Below are 14,814 nucleotides of genomic sequence, written 5' to 3'. Positions count from 1 at the left end.
ATTTTCAAGAAGGTTTAGAACATTTTCTTAGAAAAATTATGTTTTGAAATGAAAGGTTCTCCTCATCGTAGATTCTCTTTTGAATTTTGAAAATTTGTTCAATATTTTAGTAGAATTTACATCCAATTCCCCAAGTTTACTTATGTAAGGATAGGTGGTTTTGATGAGGAATCTTTAAGAATCCCCAGATTTTCCCTTGATTATTTCATTTCATGAAGGTATCTCAACAATTAATTTTAGTCATAAGCAAGTCTTCTACAAATGAGGTTTTTGATGTCATTTTTTTGCTCAAACTAGGCAAATCAACCTGTAGGAGTATGGAGGATGCTACATGCATAAGCTCAGATTTAAAAAAAATTCATCTTGGGTCATTTCTTGCTATGCAAAAATTTAATAGTAAAAGGATATCTCATAGCTTGTTTGAATCCTAGGTGACATTTTCTCATGTCCTTGAATATGAAGATTTTTGGGAGGACCTTGCAAATGAACTAGAGGTATGGAGGAGAGAATATAGTAGGCTCACCATTTCTCAAATTAAGCTCTTCCATTTAGATTTAGATATAGATATCTCTAATATTAAAGAAGATAAAGTGGATTTAATAGGCACTTAAATAACTAAGTCTTTGATTTCTAGCAAAGCTTTCATAAAATCGGATTTTGAGGAAGAAGACAATATTATTGAAAGAACAAAGACCATGCTTGAGAGAACAAATTCTTGGTTAATAATGAAAAAGACCCAATGTGCTAGAAAATCAATTGACTCTGGTTCTAGTGTTCATTCCAAATATAGAGGTAGTAGGAGATCAACAAGGATTAAAAAGATGCAAGTCAATAGCCCTCCCCTGGTGCAAAAAGAACATTCTAAAACTAGATCAAGATGGAAATGCCTATTGGGTTTAGTGAAGCTATTCAGGTTGATAGTGAACCTGATAGGGATTCGGGTGGTATGCTCATTGATAATCTTCAACGGGTCTAGATGAGTATGGAAACCTCTCCTCAGAGTATAGAAAATTTGAATACTCCAGTTAAAGGAAATGAAAATTAAAAAGTTCCTAATTCCACACCAAATTTCTTGGTGGCCTCAATAAACAAAAAGAGTAGCCTAGTTCCAATTTTTTGTCCTATCGACAATATTGTGAATAAATATACTACAAAAAAGCTCAAAATCCAAAAGAAATAAAAGCTCAGACCAAATAGTGTTTGACTAGGGAACAAGAAAAACCATTGCCAAAGGTAGCCACTTATAATCACAAAGGTGATATAGATGTGTTGGATTTGAATAATTTTGAGATTACTCACACCAATTTGGGAGTGATAAATAGGAAGACAAAGGAGCACTAGGTAGAATCATCTACTAAGAAAATTATCCTACAATGATAGAAGGTGTTGGAAAGAGGAAATTGTAGGTAGAAATCCATACCATGGTGAAATATATAAGGTCATTAATAGGGTAGGCTTCAACAATTGATGGTTCATCTTAACCTATATTTGATACCTATGCACCCAAAAATCAATAACTAATGAATGACCTAAAGAAGGGGAAAGACATAATTTCTATCATCCATAATTGGATAGACTATGTGATGAATCTACTTACCAAGTTTATATGGGACCTACACAAAATATTTACTCATGGTGAAGTTGTGTTAGTTGCGGTTTGTATAAAAATGACAGTATGGAAAGAAGAATCAAAAAGATTATCGGCTATGGTTACTCATCTAGTAGACATGGAGGAATATGGTCTCAATAAATTCATGGATAAAAAAGCTATTACAATTGGTGGATGTAGGGCTCATCTATATATTGTGAAAGAACATAGCTTGGTGGGTCTCTAATTATAGTTCTACAATTTCCTACATATAGTATTTTGAAAAGGATTTCAAGGCCATTCCTGATGGCATGAATAAATAATTGTAGATCATCAGTTCAACTCCTTTGGCACCTTTCAAAGAAGGAGGTTTAGATGTAGAAGTAGTAGTTGAGAAATATGAAGAACCCTAAAGGAAAGTAAGAATGGGGTTGACTTGACCATGGCATATCTTACTAAACTTGCTAAAATAGAAATTATGATTGGCATGTAAAGCCAAAAACTCCTAGAGTATCTTGATGGAGTCACCAAAATGAAACTAGATAGGGATAAATGGAAGAATTACCTGCAGAGCATAAAGAGCCAAAACAAGAACACTATGTCAAAATTCATAGGTGCATACTAAGTCTAGAAGCTTGTGCAAGAACCTTCTACCTAGGACAATGATGAGGAAGAGGAAAAGTTTTTGAAGAAGCACAATGATTATTCTCTTTAGGGAATCTTTTCCTTATGTTATTTTAAAGTTCTATTTTTAAATTAGTTACTTCTGGGGTCTGCATAGCCATCAAAAAAATTGGTTATTTTAACTATTTTTAAATCGTTCAAGAATCAGGTTTTGATGGAGATTCCCAAACATTATTTTATTTAAGCTATGAAATTAGTAGTGTTAAGGGTTGATAGTTTTTTTATGGATATCAGACTATGAACTATAAATCTATTTTAGTCATTGTGTGAATGTTGTGAATATTTTGTTCGGAGTTTTTCAACATTATAGTAGAATAAGATTATTTTTGGATGAAAAAGATCTTATATGTGTGTGTGTGTGTGTGTGTGTGTATATATATATATATCAAGGATTGTATGCTTTGGATTTATCTCTATCAATTTAGTACCGAATCAGTATTGAAGTATTGGGTCTCTTTTTTATTTTGGATACTTATTTGGAACACATGTTAGATAATCCTTTTATTACATATTTCTTTTGAATAAGAAATTGATAGAGAAACTATGAATTCTCTCCATTTTATCAAGTTTTTGATTTGTTTAGTTATTGCTATTTGATTATCCCTCTATCCAAGAATAGATGGGAAGCCTTATTACTTTTTGGTTAAAGGTATTCCCTATTTAAGAGAATGTTTTCATTGAAAATCTAATAAGGGAGCTGGACCTTACTAAAATTTAGAGAGGAATTAGAGATGATAGTATTCCTCAACTATTGGAAGATTGTATTTGCCTTATGAATTTGGTATTTGAGGCTTTTTATTATTTGTTTTCTTAAAAGAAAAATCTTTTGATATATATATATATATCTTCAAGGATTGTATGCTTTGGATTGTTCTCTATCAATTTAGTACCAAATTGGTATTGAAGTATTAGGTCTCTTTTTGATGTTGGATAATTATATGGAACATATGTTAGATAATCCTTTTATTACATATTTATTTCAAATAACAAATTGATAGAGAAACTATGCATTCTCTCCATTTTATCTAGTTTTTGATTTGTTTAGTTATTTCTATTTGATTATCCCTCTATCCAAGAATAGATGGGAAGCCTTATTACTTTCTGGTTAAAAGTATTCCTTGTTTAAGAGAATGTTTTCATTGAAAATCTAATAAGGGAGCTGGACCTTACTAAAATTTAGAGAGGATTTAAAGATGATAATATTCCTCAACTATTGGAAGATTGTGTTTGTCTTATGAATTTGGTATTAGAGGTTTTTGATTTTTTTTTTTTTTTAAAGACAAATATGTTTACCAACAGATTTTTGGCAACTCTACTGGGGAGTCGAGCAAAGAAGATCTAATAGTTCACAAATAAATGACTAGTATCATGTTCCAATATGGTAGTCCCACATTATGATATTTTTCCTACTTTACAACCTAATATTGGTTTTAATAATACTTACAAAGATATCATAGTAGATCTAAATGAAGTAGCTTGGAGAGAAAGAGTAAGTAATCAACAATGAGTTCAAATTGTTTGAGTCTTAGAAAGAGAAGAAGAAATTTGTGAGAGACGAAAAGGTATTCCTATGGTTAAGAAAGGTTAGCCCAAGAATTGATGAGAAACTAAATAAGAAAGGTTAATAAAGATGGCTAAGAGAAGACATACTAGGACAGATAGAGATAGAGGCCTCACTGATGATGACTTTGAAGCTCTAAAGTTAACCAATTTCAAACTTGATCATACTAAAAGAAGGAAAAGAAAATTTGGTTTGTTAGTATGGTTGCATCTCCACCACCTCCCCTACAACCCTCTCTTGTTTTACAAGCCCTTGATATCTCTATTACTATAGTTGCCTCCTTCATAAATGTTCAACCTTTGAACATTATCAATCCACATATGGTTTTATCGGGTCAACAAAATGGGCCTCTCCAACTCACAATAAACCTTGGAGCTATGCCAAAGGGTGCTAAAGAATTTTAGCTAAAATTTAGTGGATACGGTAAAAATTTAGTTGAAGATCATCTAAGCTCTTTCAAAGTAGCTTGTGGGATTGTACACATCCCTACTGAAGATGTCATTGTTTGACTCTTTATTCAAACCTTTACTGATGTTCCAACTGATTGGTTTAATCACCTCCCACATGCCTCCATAAATAATTGGGATACCATGACTTGTGCATTTGAAGAACATTTTAAAAGCCCTAATGATGGTAATTCTCTTCTTATCAAATTGTCCCAACTTAAGTAAGAAATGCATGAGCCTATGCGAGTATTCGTGGCTAAATACAACAAACTTCTAGAAAGAATTCTTGTAGCCTCAAGACTTAATGTTGAGAATAAAAAAGGATTCTTTGTAGGAGTGACCCCCCCAATATTTCTTTTCAGATGAGAAGAAATTGTACTAGATGATTTGGCTACTACCAAGATTAGCTATTGAACAAGAGGATGACTTGATAATTGCCGGAAAATGGAGGAGATACATATAAACTACAAACCCTCAGGTCTCTACAAGTATAGACCTTATGGTCCAAAGGTTAGTTATTGACATTATCACCCTAAAGAGACAACCAAGTAGTCCTAGTATTTATCCAAACCAATATCAAAATCAAGCTAGATGGAACAATTCTCCTAAGTAGTAGGGAAGGGGTGCTTATCAGTTGCTTGGCCCACATTACAAGTTGTATATTGGAGCCCTCCCCCAGTAAAGAAGTAATGTGTTCTTTTCACCTTAGTATAGATCTTGATGGTGAAACATGGATGGACTAGCTAAGAAACTTATAGATGAAAGAAACTGAAGGTCAACATGGGATTGTTACTAAACTAGAATTGAATTCACCTAAAATGAGTACCTCACAAGCATTTTTTCTAGAATATGAATCTGATTCATAACAAAGTGGAGATGTTCTATTAGCCATAAATAATCCCTCATGTTCTATATTGATAATAGGTCAAAAAATGTCCAAATTTACTCTTGGAGCATACTTGAGTTCATAAGGTACAAAAGTGAAAGACTCATCTCAACCTACCAAAGACCCCCCCAAAGTTACTGAAAATGATTTTCCTAAAAAGAGTATTGCAAATTCAAATTCTTCTAGTTCCTTTGATATAGTTCAATTTTGTAAATCTTCTATTGTTACTATATCTACTATTGATTACCTAAAATATAATCCTAAGGAATTAGATAGACTAGCTGAGTTTATAAAAGGTGAGCCATGCAATAATTCCCAACTCATTGGGAAATCCTCTAATTCTATTGAAACACTTGTTTCTACTAATGAACATACCCCAAAGAAACTCGTAGATCTTGAGAGTCTAATGATTCTTGAGATAGACAATCAAAACAAAAAACCTAATCCTTTTTATATCTCCCTATTATCAATGGAAGGAAACTCAGTAACTGCATTATCAACTTCGTTGCTTTTGATAATATAATTCCTTCTTCTATTGCTAAGGACTTAGGAATAACCCTTACAAATAATTATGGAAAACACTATTCTATGGATGCAAAAAATGTGCCTCTAATAGGTCAGGTAAAGGATGCATAAGTGGTCTTGGTAGCATATCTTGACAATAGATTGAAATTAACAACTTTGGTGGTTGAAATACCAACGAGTTATGAAATATTGCTAAGTAGGATTTTTTGCAGAAACATGGGGGTGAGATAAAAATGGATTAGTCTAAATCAGTTACCCCTATTCATAGCAAGAAGGATTTTTTTAACTCTAGAGGAGAAAAATAAATTCATAGTGTTTCCTTTAGATGATCCAAGATCTCACATTTTGTATAATCAGAAATATTAGTTTTGTAATTACTTTAATTAGTCTAAAGAAAAGGTTGATCACTTGGATTAGGAGCTGATGTTGTCCTAATTTCCCCTAAAGGAGGAATGTCAACACATTCTTTCAAATTATATTTTATTAACACCAATAATACTTTAGAGTATGAAGCCCTTCTTTTGGGATTCCATGAAGCAAATTTGAAAGGAATAAAATCACTCACTGTAAAAGGAGATGCTAAACTAATTGTAAACCAAGTTCAACATCTTTATGCTATGAATAATGAATAGTTGAAATCGTATTGAAACCTATTGTGGGGTAATATTGAACACTTTGATGCATTCAATATCAAAGCAATCCCTAGAAGTGAGAATTATCGAGAAGATTCCTTAGCAGTATTGGCATCATTTCTTCTTCCACATTTAGAATTTGATAAGAAGAAATACAAGATTGAGATGGTTTATTGTTATAGTGTGCCCAATAATGTAAGTGATTGGTAGGTCTTTGATAATGATAAATAGATTGAATAGTTCATGATCTATGTGGGATGTTTTGCTAATTCTTATTTTGAAGGTTCTTCAAAAATACTAAGTGAAGATCACTTAAACTCCTTGAATGAATAGGAGATAGTTTAGTTAAAAGGAAACAAATTCCTTGTGGTTTAATTTATCTTGAAAATATGTTTTCATAGAAGAGTGAAGATTTTATACCAAAAAAGGGGCCAGACCTTAAAGTAAACAAAGAATATGATAAGATCAATGTTGGGAGCAGTGATGATCAGAAGCTGATTTCTATTGGAAAAAAATGTTTTTTAGAAGAAAGAGACAATATTAAACCATTATTAACTAATTTCAAAGATGTTTCAACTTGGAGTTATGATTATTTGAAAAGTTTCAGAAATGGAGAGTACATACACTCTATTATGTTGAAACCAAAAGTTGTTCCCTTTAGGTAAAAGTTGAGAAATTACAATTCTAAAGTGTCCAAAGCTATTCTGAAGGAAGTAGAAAAGATGCTCAAGGGAAAAGTATTTACCCCATCCACCACTCTACCTAGGTGGCTCATATAATCCTAGTGTGGAAGAAAAATAGAGAAATAAGGATTTGTGTGGACTTCTGTAACCTGAATCAAGCCAAACTCAAGGATAACTATGCACTCCCCATGATGGAGCATTTACTTCAAAAGGTCACAAGAGTAGAAATGATGTCAATGCTTGATAGTTTTTTAGGTTACAATCAAATCACTGTAGTAGAGGTAGATCAACACAAAACAACTTTTATAACCCTTTGGGGCACATTTTATTATAGTAGAATAACTTTTGGCCTCATCATCACTAGTGCTACATTTCAACAAGCCATATATTCTTCTTTTAAGGACTTAAGAGAAAAAAATCATTTTGAATATTTCTTTACTATACTGCAGAGGTATAGAAAACATGGAATATCCCTAAATCCTAAAAAGTAATTTTTCTTTGTTGAGAAGGGGAAATTACTAGGACATATCATGTCAAAGAAGGGAATTTAGATATGTCTTGAGAGAGCAAAGGCTATCCAATAGTTGAGTCTTTTAGTGAATAAAATGGGAGTCAAATATTTTTTTAGCCAGGTAAATTTCCTTCAAGCTTTCATGCCAGATTTTGTGGAGCTTACCAAAGACATAATAAAGATGATGAGTGAGAAAGAAGTCTTTATATGTAATGGTGGTTGGAAGAAAGAATTTGAGGAGATTAATAAATCTATTGCTCTAGATCTGATGTTGGTAACTCCTAATTTTAAGAAAGGCTTCATCATTTATTATTATGCTTCTACACATATCACATTTATGAGTGTGCCTTTGACAAAGCATGAGTTGAAATACCCACTCATTGTAAATGTAGTTAAATAATTTAGATATTATATCCTACATTCTCATTTTGTTGTCCATATTCCTAAAACCACCATGAAAAGTATCTTGAATCAACAAGATGTAGGATTAAATGGAAGAGCTACCTAGGTAGTTAAGTTGCAAGAATATGACATTGATATAAAGCTAACAAACTTGGTAAGAGGAAAGGGCCTATGCAAGTTGATTATTGAGAACATTGTTATTACAACTAAAGAAGAGGAATCACTACAAGTATTGTTGGTAAGACTCACTGACTCGTGGTTTTCCAAAGTAGCATATTACTTGACATATGGAGATTGTCTAAAAGGAATGACTCCCAAAGAGAAAAGACATTTGAGGCTAAAGGTTGTGAAATATGTAATTTCTCAAGGCATATTGTACAAGAGGGGGATAGAAAGGAGTTACCTAAGATGTGTGGATGAAGCTCAGTAGAAGAATTTTCTCAAAACATTTCATAAAGAAGTATGTGGAGATCATTTCTCTTCCTCTGTCACAACTTATAAAATTCTTAGAAATTGTTTTTATTGGCTCAGGATGCTTTGAGATGCTTATTTGTATGTCAAAGACTATGAGAAATGTAAATTTTTTACAAGTAAACCTCAACTAGAAACATTGTCCCTTAGACTAGTGATTATCAATGAATTGTTTTAAAAAAATGGGGCATTGACTTCATTGGGCCTATGAATCATATATATACATGTATATATATATTATGTATATATATATGTATATATATACATATATATATGTATATATATACATATATATATGTATATATATACATACATATATACATATGTATATATATACATCCATATATACATATATATATATATATGTATATATGCATGTATATATATACATACATACATACATATATAGATATATGCATATATACATATATATATATATATACATATATGTATATATATGTATATATATGTATATATATATATATATATATGTATATGTATATATATATATGTGTGTATATATATATATATATATATATATATATATATATATATATATATAGCAACTAACTATTTTACTAAGTGGGTCGAGGCTATTCTAAACAAGAAATAAAATACCCAAGTAACTTGTGAATTACTAATGAATCATATCTCTGTAAGGTTTGAAGTACCTATGGATATAGTTGTTGATAATGCCTCTTATTTTTCTTCTAAAGAAAATGCTATGTTTTGTTATGAAAATGAAATCACCATAGCACATGCTTCAAATTATTTCCCATAGGGTAATGGTCAACCTAAGTCAAGTAACAAAAATTTGGTCTCAATCATGAATAAATTGTTGATCAGTAATGGTAAGCATAAATATAAGAAACTACATGAAGAATTTGGGGTAGACAAGACTTCTCTTAAGAGGGCAATAGGTATGTCTCCATTTGAACTAGTGTATGGGATTAATGCACAAGTTTCTCTACCTTTAAATCTTGTAGCCACAAAATTACAAACAAAATAGAAGATTTATTTTTTCAATCCTATTTAGAGAAGAGGATTATTTACCTGACAATACTAGAGGAAGAGAGGAACAAAATGGTAGATAGAATCATAGAACATAGGATGAGGGTCAAAATATTTTTGACTGGAATGAAAAACCAAGGAAATTCATGCCTGGTGATGAAGTCTATTTGTGGGATAAATGAAATGAGAAAAAAGGGTGTCATGGAAATTTTGAATCACTATGGAAAGGTCCTTTCAAGGTGCTTGAGGTAATCAGACCTAATGCTATGAAATTTTCATATCTAGATGGTGAAATCCTATCATATGCCTACAATGGAAAAGATTTGAAATTGTTTAAGTTTTGAACCTAGTCATGCTTTTTTTGTACATATTTAGTCTAGGTTCCCATTTTTTTTTAGTGTTTTGTTTTTTCTTTTTGTTTCCTCTCTTTAGGTCTGCTAACCCAAGTTTTTGAGTTTTCTATTTTTTAGTTGAAAACTAGTGCCCAAGTAGAGCCAATGTTAGTTCAGGATTTTTCTTAGAGTCTCCATCTTTATTCTTTAGTTTGGTTCACTCTTATTTTTAAATGGTTATTTTGAACCATTGGTTGTGCTAGGTGTCAAATGTAATTTGAGGTCCAATAACCCCTTTTTTAGCTGTCCATCCACAAGGCTTTCCCTTTCCATCCCTCAAAGCCTACTATTGACAAAGTTTGTTTCTTAGATCTCCTTTGAAAACATAGTGATTGAGGTCATGTTTTGAGTTTTTATTTTCTTTAATAACTCTTGAATCTCTTGTACCCTTTGTACCATTTGAACTAAGTTCAAAAGGCTCAAAAGGTTTGACACTTTAAGTCAGTTTTTGATCTTCATTAATATTATTGGTGGGCCCTAGCCTTATATGCCACAGAGTTCAATTCTTAGAAGGCATGCTATAGTTGGACACCTAGTCAGGTCTAACACACTTTTGTATGACTTCATCATTTATGAAGAGCTAGTAAATTAGAGTAAGGAAATCATTAAATATCATGCCAATACTTATTTTTAAAGGGTAAAAATTAGAAATTTGGCACATGCGGAGGTAACATATCATTTAAGTTACTCACTTTATATTTAATGACAAGTGCAATCTTGCCACATCATCCTATTTCTACGACATGTGTAATTCATTTTGTCTTCCCATGATTATTACCCTATCTTTGCTATGGAGTATATTTGAGTAATATTTCTCTATTTTGAAAACACAATTTCTTCAGTTTGTTAAGTGTCAGTAGTAGAAATCTGGGGAAGGAGAACTATCTTTCATAGTTGTCATAGTTTTTTCTCTTTGGGTAAATCTTGTGTCCTTTGGCTCTTTCTCTTTCACCTATTAGTAGAAAGATTGTGTTTTTCTCCTTTAATTTTCAAGTAACAGGAAGGAATTTTGAATCAAGAAGTCTAATCTGCAAATTTTTGGGAATACCCACAATTTGTATAGTAAGTAACTGATTTCATCAAACATAGATAGTTTAGGAGTTGACCTAGCAGGGGTAACAAAAAGATTGTGTGAGAAACTTGTAGAGCCCTTTTCCACCAAAGTCTTGGATACTAATTTTCTCATCGCCTCCACATTCCCACCTACATACCCAAGTCTAGAACTTGTTCAAGAATGCATTTAGATGTATGATATGCCTAGTGGAAATATTCTTAGGAAGGATACAAGTATATTATTGAATATCTCTAGGAAACCGTGTCCAAATTGTTTCATCTTAAAGAGAAAGAATTTATAGAATTGACTCATGTTTTATCACTAGCTAGATTCTTAGAAAAGTCCAATGCTTATAGAAATATCATTGCAAAGAGTTGGATAGAAAATCCCTAAAAAGGTGGCTCTAGGTTGCCTAAAATTCTCAAGAAAGGTCAAATGACCTCATAGGTTCATGATGTCATGGTATTGCTACACCAAATTTTTCCTCCTCCAAATGTGTCTTCTTTTGAAGAATAGATGTATTTTTATGTTTAGATTATTTTGAAAGGGTCCCAATTCCTAGATTGAGCAGAATTGATTGCTAGCTCTCTGAGAAACTAGCTTAGAGGAGTTTTAAGCATGAAGAAAGATTTCTATATGTTTTCATACTTAACATATATGATGGCTAGTACTCAAGATTTGTAGTATCTACCTCATGAACCCTAGGTAGAAAACATCACTATATATAACTACTACCCTATGTTAAATAGAGACAAAGTCTTGGAAACTTTTAGGAAGGTTCATGACATTTTCTCAAGAAAATTGTGTTTTCAAACGAAAGGTTCTCCTCGTCATAGATTCTCTTCTGAATCTCAAAAAAAATTTCATTATTTTGGTAGCATTTACATCCAATTCTGGTAGTTCACTTACATAAGGATAGGTGGTTTTTATGAGGAACCTTTAAGACTCTCTAGATTTTCCCTTGATTGTTTCATTTTGGCAGAGTTATCTCAATAATTAATTTTAGTCATAAATAAGTTTTCCACAGATGAGGTTTCTAATTTCATTTTCCCACTTAGACTAGGCAATTTAACCTATAGGATTATGGAGGATACTCCTTGCATAAGCTCAAATTTAATAAACTTTCATCTTGGGTCATTTCATGCTATGAAGAACTTTGACAGTAAAAGGAGATCTGATATCTTGTTTGAATCCCAACTGAAGTTTTCTCACATTCCTAATATTGAATATTTTTGAAAGGACTATGTAGATGAACTAGAGGTTTGGAGGAGATAATATAACAGGTTCACCATTTCTCAAATTAAGCTCTTCCATTTATATTTGGATATAGATATCTCTCATATTAAAGAAGATAAAGTAGATTTAACAAGAACTCAAATAAGTAAGTCTTTGATTTCTAGCAAAGGTATTATAAAATGGGATTATGAGGAAGAAGACAATATTATTAAGAGAACAAAGATGATGCTTGAGAGAACAAATTCTTGGTTAATAATGAAAAAGATCCAATGTGCTAGAAAAATATTTGACTCTTGTTCTAATGTACATTCCAAATCTACAAGTAGTAGGAGATCAACAAGGATTAACAAGATGTAGGTCAATAATCTTCCCCTAGTGCAAAAATTGCATTCTAAAAACTAGATGAAGATGGCAATGCTTTTTGGGTCTAGTGAAGCTATTTAGGTTGATAGTGAACTTGACAAGAATTTGGGTGACATGCTCATTGATAATCTTCAATAGGTCTAGATGACTAAACAAGAACCTCTCCTTAGAGGATAGAAAATTTGAATACTCTAGATAAAGGAAATGAATCTCAAAAAGTTCCTAATTCCACACCATATTTGTTGGTGGCTTCAATAAAAAAAAAGAGGAGCCTAGTTCCAGTTTGCTTTCTTGTCAACGATATTGTGAGTAAATATACTACTAGAACCTCAAAACCCAAAAGAACTAAAAGCTTAGCCTAGATAGTGTTTGACTATGAAATAGGCAACAACATTGCAAAGGTCACCACTTATAATCACAAAGATGATACATGTACACTGGATTTGATAACTTTGAGATTACTTGCACCAATTTGGGAGTGATAAAACAGGACACAAAGGAGTAATGGGTAGAATCATCCACTAAGAAAATTATCTTGCAATCACAAAAGGATGGTATTGAAAAGAGGAAATTGAAGGAACAAATCCATACCATGGTGTAATATATAAGGTCATTAACAGGGAAGGTTTTAACAACTAATGGTTCATCTCAACCTACATTTAGTCCCAATGCACCCAGAAATCAACAACTGGTGAATGACCTAATGAAGTGGAAAGCCATAATTTTTTTCATCCATAATTGGATAGATTGTGTGATGAATCTATACTTATTAAGCTTATTCAGGACCTGAAAAAAATATTTACTCTTGCTAAAGTTGTGTTAGGTTAGGCTAGTATAGAATTGATAGTATGGAAATTAGAATCTAAAAGATTATTAGCTATGGTTATTTAGCTAGTAGATGTGGAGGAATATGGTCTAGATAAATTTATGGAGAAAACCTGATACAGTTGGTAGATGTAGGAATGATCTATAAGTTGTGACAGAACATAGTTTTGTAGGTCTCTAATTATAGTTCTAGTATTTCTTGCATATAGTCTTTCAAAAGGGAGTTCAATGCCATTCAAGATGGCATTAATAAAGATATGCAAACCATCAGTTTGACTCCTTTGGTACCTTCCAAAGAAGGAGGTTTAGATGGAGAAGCACTAGTTAAGAAATATGAAGAACCCATAAAGGAAATCAAGAATAGTTTTTACTTGACCATGGAAGATCTTACTAAAATTGCTAAAATAGAAACTATGATCAAAATGTGTAGCCAACAACTCCCAGAATATCTAGTTGGGGTCACCAAAATGAAATAGGATAGGGACCTGTGGAATAATCACTTGCAGAGCATAAAGAGCCCAAACAAGAATTCCATGTCTAAATTTATAGATTCATATAGAGTCCACAAGCTTGCAGAGGGGCCTTATACCCAAGACAATGATGAGGAAGAAGAATAGTCGCTAAAGAAGCATGACGATGATTCCATTTAGATAATATTTACCTTATATTATTTTAAGGTTATAGTTTTAAATTAGTTGCTTCTAGGGTGTGTGTACCCACTGAAAATTTTTATTATTTTAATTTTTTTAAAACTATCTAAGAATTGAGTTCTGATGGAGATTCTCAGACATTACTTTATTGAAGCTAGAAACTCAGTAGTGTTAAGGGTTGGTAGTTTTTGTTGGATATTTAGACTATGAACTATATATCTATTTTAGTCATTGTGTGAATGTTTTTTGGAATTTTTGAGCATTATACAAGAACACGATTGTTTTTGTATGAAAAAGATCATATATACTTCAATACCAATTTAGTGCTACATCGACACAGAACAATCCAAACAATACAATCACTGAATATATATACACACATATATATGTATATATACATATATATACATATATATATACATATATATGTATATGTATATATATACATATATATACATATATATATATATGTATATGTATATATACATATACATATATATATATAATGTATATATATGTGTGTGTGTATGTATATGTATAGATATACATATACATACATACATATACATATATATATATGTATATAGATATGTATATGTATAATATACATATACATACATACATACATACATATATATATATATATATATATATATATATATATATATATATATATATATATATACATGTATATAGATATGTATATGTACTATATATATATATGTACTATATATATATATATAGTACATATACATTTCTATATACATGTATATATATATATACATATACATACATATACATATATATATACATATATTTATATGTATATGTATATATGTATATACATATACATATATATATACATATACATATATATGTATATATATATATATA

This window comes from Cupressus sempervirens, chromosome 8 (assembly GCF_028749045.1).
Source record: "Cupressus sempervirens isolate cs-2001-9-10 chromosome 8, ASM2874904v1, whole genome shotgun sequence".
In the NCBI taxonomy this organism is placed as follows: domain Eukaryota; kingdom Viridiplantae; phylum Streptophyta; class Pinopsida; order Cupressales; family Cupressaceae; genus Cupressus; species Cupressus sempervirens.
Note: the sequence above shows the minus strand (reverse complement) of the source record.